General features: G+C 40.9%; 1 non-coding gene across 1 annotated transcript; it reads right to left on the reverse strand.

Annotated features, from left to right (window-relative positions):
* Positions 1-4,104: 4,104 nt before the first annotated feature.
* Positions 4,105-4,177, reverse strand: TRNAV-CAC (transfer RNA valine (anticodon CAC)). Its single transcript has one exon. It is a non-coding gene; the product is annotated as a tRNA-Val (tRNA).
* Between the last annotated feature and the right edge of the window lie 1,823 nt (positions 4,178-6,000).

Genomic DNA, 6,000 nt, shown 5'->3' on the forward strand with positions numbered 1-6,000 from the left:
TGACACTTTACAAAACTTGCATAAGGCCCGTCATGACTTACGCGAGTGTGGTGTTCGCTCACGCGGCCCGCACGCACATAGACACCCTTCAATCTCTACAATCCCGCTTTTGCAGGTTAGCCGTCGGAGCTCCGTGGTTCGTGAGGAACGTTGACCTACACGACGACCTGGGCCTCGAATCTATACAGAAATACATGAAGTCAGCGTCGGAACGGTACTTCGATAAGGCTATGCGTCATGATAATCGCCTTATCGTAGCCGCCGCTGACTACTCCCCGAATCCTGATCATGCAGGAGCCAGTCACCGTCGACGCCCTAGACACGTCCTTACAGATCCATCAGATCCAATAACCTTCGCACTAGACGCCTTCAGCTCTAGGAGCAGGCTTAGGGACCTCGGTAACCGTACTCGTCGAACTCGACAAAGAGTTCGCCGTGCAACCTAACCCATGAATCAGCTCGCTGAGTTTCTCGCCGGATCTTCTCAGCGGGTCGCGATTCCGATCCGGTAGTAGATTCATTCGCGAAACAGCTGCTCTTGAGCTGTTAGGTCTCCTTCGGAGACGCTCGGGTAGCTGTTAGCAAATCCCACCCCTCCTGGCTGAGCCTTTGCTCGCCCACCTGTCCTGGTGAAACTGGAAAGGCCTCCGGGCCACCAGTAATCCTTCAATCATAAAAAAAAAAAAAAAAAAAAAAAAAAAAAAAAGAAACAATAACATGGAACCAGCAATTTGGTCTGATGAGTCTGGAAGGTGGATAATGAAATTCTGGAATATCCAATGATAACGGTATTATGTTTATTAAAATCGTCTTCAGATTTCCTATTTACAAAGCGTACAGTTAAATGTTTTTTCTCATTAAATATGTCAATTATTTACCAACGCTATTACAACAAACATACAAACATTAGCGATCGTTTCCTGGGATTAATAGGTAGCAAGACATTACAGCATTTTTTTTATTGCTTAGATAGGTGGACGAGCTCACAGCCCACCTGGTGTTAAGTGGTTACTGGAGCCCATAGACATCTACAACGTAAATGCGCCACCACCTTGAGATATAAGTTCTAAGGTCTCATTATAGTTACAACAGCTACCCCGCCCTTTAAACCGAAACGCATTACTGCTTCACGGCCGAAATAGGCGGGGTGGTGGTACCTACCCGTGTGGACTCACAAGAGGTCCTACCACCAGTAGTCACAGCAGAAATAGGTATCAGACCATGCCTTCTAAGGCGCACGTCTAAATTGATTCCATCCAGTAATTTTTGAAAAAATTGAGAGTGCCACTTGCCCGTTGTCTGGCCCCGTATATGTGTCGATTTGACAACACGCTGTAACACCCAAGTCAGTGGCGATCGGCTTTGAACAGATAATCTCGATCGGGCAGCCGATTCTAATCATTATTATCTACATTGAAGCACAGTAACGTTGATAGATCGTTATTGGTATCGAATTATTTGTCATCCCATCGTGTTCGGTTTTGGTAATTGGTCGCCACGGATTTTAATATGGTGTTAGGTCAAGAACCTTTGGAAATTTCTGGTAAATCCAGATTTTATTAATCACAGATTAGAGTTATCTCATTTGACGTTTAGTAATATAGTTAGTTATAGAAAGATTTGCAAATCAATAAATACCTTGAGATTCTTGCCGATTCTTCTCAGTGGTGAAACTGTATTAAGACTCGGTGGTAAAGTCATGACCACTTAAAAGTGCCTATAAAGACTTGTTTGAATATGTATTTTGTTATTTTTCAGGCCTTCGAATTAGACCAGAACGCAGCTGTATCTTGAAGCACATTTGGTTATGAATATGATGATAATAAACAAGTATCCAAAGTTTCTGATAGGGATGTATATTGCTGTCTGACGTGAAAAACCTTTGTATCCCATAAGACTAGCTTCATTACCCAAAGTGGGCGACGGTATTCAGGTTAATATGTCCCTCTGAAAACCATTTACGGTGAGGTGAGCTCAGGTGAGCCGTGAGCTTGTTCGTCCATCCTCGTTCACAATAAAAATAACTCTTCATAGCCACAAAAAAGTGTTAGAAGAAAAAAAGTAAAAGTTACACGTCAATATTTAAGATAAAAAATATGATTAATAGAGCGGAGCGTTCGGTAGCAGAAGCCTTTTTTTCAACATCCGGTCACCGATTCATAATATTGTATTCGATTCATTAATCAACATTCGTTATGTTACGATCGAATCCAATAAATTTTAATATCGATTTTATTCATTCGATGTGGAGATTTCAGGTTGTTTTGTGTTGCTACTGATTTTTTGTGAGCTTCGGAATGTGGGATTAACATTTATGTTAGTGTAGACAGACTTTTTTCTATCATAGGTACAGATACAGGGAACAACGCGTCTGGTATGGATGATAGAAATATGTCAACTTTGGGAAAAAAGTTCTTCCGAGAATATACGATTAAAAAGTTGATTATAAGTGGTTACTGTGTTAAAATTATAATAAACTAGCTGACCCGGCAGACTTCGTAGGGCCTCAATCGATAAATAAAAGACCTAAACTTTTGTATGAAATAAACCTAAAACAAACAAAAGGAATCCGTCCTACAGGGGGACACATCAAAGGAAAAACAAAATTGTTATTCTTATTTAATTCCGAGCATTTTCATATTTATCTACCTTTTAAACCTTCTCTGGACTTCCACAAATAATTCCAAAGGTCCAGCCGTTCTCGAGTTTTAGCGAGACTAACGAACAGCAATTCTTTTTTATATATATGGAAGATAGATACCTACATAATATTAAATAACTATACTCCACAAAGATGGCCAGAATTTTGTTATAATTATTTATTTATTACATAGATAGGCGGACAAGCTAACAGCCTCTGTGATGCTATGTAGTTTCCAGAGCTCTTGGACATTACATTGTGAATGCTTCATCTACGTACCTTCATGAGGTCGGAGTTTCAACCATATTGTACAAAAGCTGTTCCACCCTTCAGACTGGAATGCACGATTGCTTCACGACACTAACCTAACCGTGTGCCCTTAAATTATATTAAATTATTTTTACTGGTGGTAGGACCTCTTGTGAGTCCGCACGGGTAGGTACCACCACCCCGCCTATTTCTGCCGTGAAGCAATAATGCGTTTCGGTTTGAAGGGTGGGGCAGCCGTTGTAACTATACTGAGACATTAGAACTTATATCTCAAGGTGGGTGGCGCATTTACATTGTAGATGTATATGGGCTCCAGTAAACACTTAACACCAGGTGGGCTGTGAGCTCGTCCACCCATCTAAGCAATAAATAAAAAAAATATGCTTCTTGGTGACCGTAGCTCCCTGCTAAAATCAGGTAGCATTGCTATACGTACAACGCTACTTTTCATTATATTAAAAAAAGGAATATGGTTAATTTTTTCCCTTCTTATTAAGCAACCACATTGATGTTAATGCCCAAAGCAGCAGTTCGTGGATATTTCTAAAATCGCTATAAAATATTCATGCGGAAACTCCATATATTTTATTGCTTAGATAGGTAGATGATCACGGCCGACCTGGCGTTAAGTGGTTATAGGAATTACCTAAAATACAACCTAAATGCCGTCATCTGTCCTGAGACATGAAGTCTAAGTCTCAGTTTTACAGTATACCGGTTGGCTCAGCCTCCAAACAGAAACGCAATGCTAGTTCACGACAGAAATAGGCAGGACGGTGGTATCTATCCATGCAGGCTCACAAGAGATCCACCAGAATAATCTACACATGTTATTATTCTAGATCTTCTGAAGTATTTTCTTATTAACATAGTTTGATGTTCTTCGCTGGTAGAATACAAAAGAGGGACTGTTATGTAACTAATAATACGTTTTCTTAAACTAATTAATTTTTTTTCCTACCTATGCTGACAGCCTTGAGAGGCTATTTCAACTTCTCCTTGACGTGTAGGTGAGTTCACGGTGCTCAAGCCGGAAGTGTTGCTAACACTGGCCCTAGCAAAAGCAGAGCTTCGCAGAATCTAAAACCGGATCGGAAACGCGACCCCCTCGGAAGATCCGGCGAGAAACACAGTGGGCTAAATTAATTCATTACAAGCAAACATATTCAAAGCAAAAAATTATAAAAAAGGACTGTTTCCGCCCGGGATCGAACCGGGGACCTTGTGCGTGTGAAGCACACGTGATAACCGCTACACTACGGAAACACGACATAAATGTGTAAATATACTTGTATTATTACTCAATATAAAATAACACAACATCTTTTCTCTTTTTCTTGCGTCGGTTTCCTCATTACTGAGGGTCGTGGTCATGGCCTTGAAACAGTTTAAACGTTTCTCTGTCCATGATTCTCTTGGGATGTAATTGTGGTGGGTTTCCATATCCTTCCACATCAGTATTTCGAAGGGATTTAGTCCTTCACGGCAACTGGTCTCGCTCCGGGTCTCTGGTTGGATCCGGGGGCTGGGTTATTTCCCGCCGCCCAGTGCTCGGCGTTGACGTTTTACGGTAGGAATGCCCAGCTCTACTCAACCCTCCTCTTTTCTCACCCGGGCTTGGGACCGGCAATGGCAATATCTTTTAGATGAATTTTAACTATGCGACACCTCCGTGCGCAATTATTTTTTTTTTATCTTTTTATATTCATTAATAAAAAATACATACAATATCTAGGAAAGAAGATCAGTTTTTAAAATTGCCAGAGAAAAAAGTCGAACCCTTGCCTATTTATATTTAACATAGGATAATAGGCAAACTAATAAGGATTTTGTTTTATATTACAGGGGATGATAAATACATTAAACGACCCTTCAATCACTGTTGTTTCAAATATTTATGATTTATGCTTAAACGCTAAAGTAATTCTAAGGGCTATCAAAAATGTTATTAAAATTATTGGTATCACGATTTTAACTAAGAAATATTCTACCTTTCTTTGAGGTTAGCTGTTTAGAGCTTAATCTATAGGTACTAATATATAAATCTACAGTGGTTTTTACGGATGTTGCATTATAACTACGGAACCATGCATCCGATTGGCTTGAAACTTGGCATCCATGTAGAAAATACATGTACTTAATGGATAGGCTAATATTTATATGAGTGTTGGACTCCCTACACCAGTTGCGGGGGCGTTAATGATGAGAATCTTTGTGGGGGTGAGAAATAATGATGTTAATTTTAAATGCCCAGCGAAGCGGACGGGTACAGCTAGTTTTGTATAAAACTGCAGTAACATTTTGCTGTGACCGATGGAAGCTAAAGCGCTTTCAGAAGTTCAGTGTGGCTTGAATAGCACTAATATCATCTCTTTCCGGAGGTTTCGTTAAAGGTGATTAAGGAAAGCACAAAGTACTACAATTGCTAGCCTGCATATACGGTGGCAAGGAGTACAGCAAGCTCACACGAGTAGGAACCACCATTTGCATTTCTGCCGCGAAACTGTCCTACTTTCTGGCTGGAACGTATGGACTGATTCAATTTTTTTTTATTGTTTAAGTGGGTGGACGAGGTCACAGCCCACCTGGTGTCAAGCAGTTACTGGAGCCCATAGACATCTATAACGCAAATACGCCACCCACCTTGAGATATAAGTTCCAGGGTCTCAAGTATAGTTACAACGGCTACCCCACCGATCAAACCGCAACGCATTACTGCTTCATGGCAGAAACAGGCAGGGTGGTGGTAACTACCCGTGCGGACTCACAAGAGGTCCTACCACCAGTAATCGATCCAACAGATCAGTCCAACATAGGAATTTTTTTTTTCATTTACTCTATTTATTTACCATAAAATCTTCCACCACCGGGACAGAATCCTTCTATATTATCTGGAATAGGTGCATTCATCGATAGTGCTCTAGAAAGATTTTCTGCTTCAAACCATCTTGTTCTGAATGGAATGAAGAATGAACTCCTCGCCGCGGTGTTTCTGAGCGCTATGACATGTTCTTCAAACCGGATTTGGCGGGGAGTAGTGGGGGCAGCGACTTGGCTATCATTACTGATGTCCATAAGCGATGTCAAGC

The sequence above is a fragment of the Bombyx mori genome, chromosome 16 (assembly GCF_030269925.1).
Source record: "Bombyx mori chromosome 16, ASM3026992v2".
Lineage (NCBI taxonomy): Eukaryota > Metazoa > Arthropoda > Insecta > Lepidoptera > Bombycidae > Bombyx > Bombyx mori.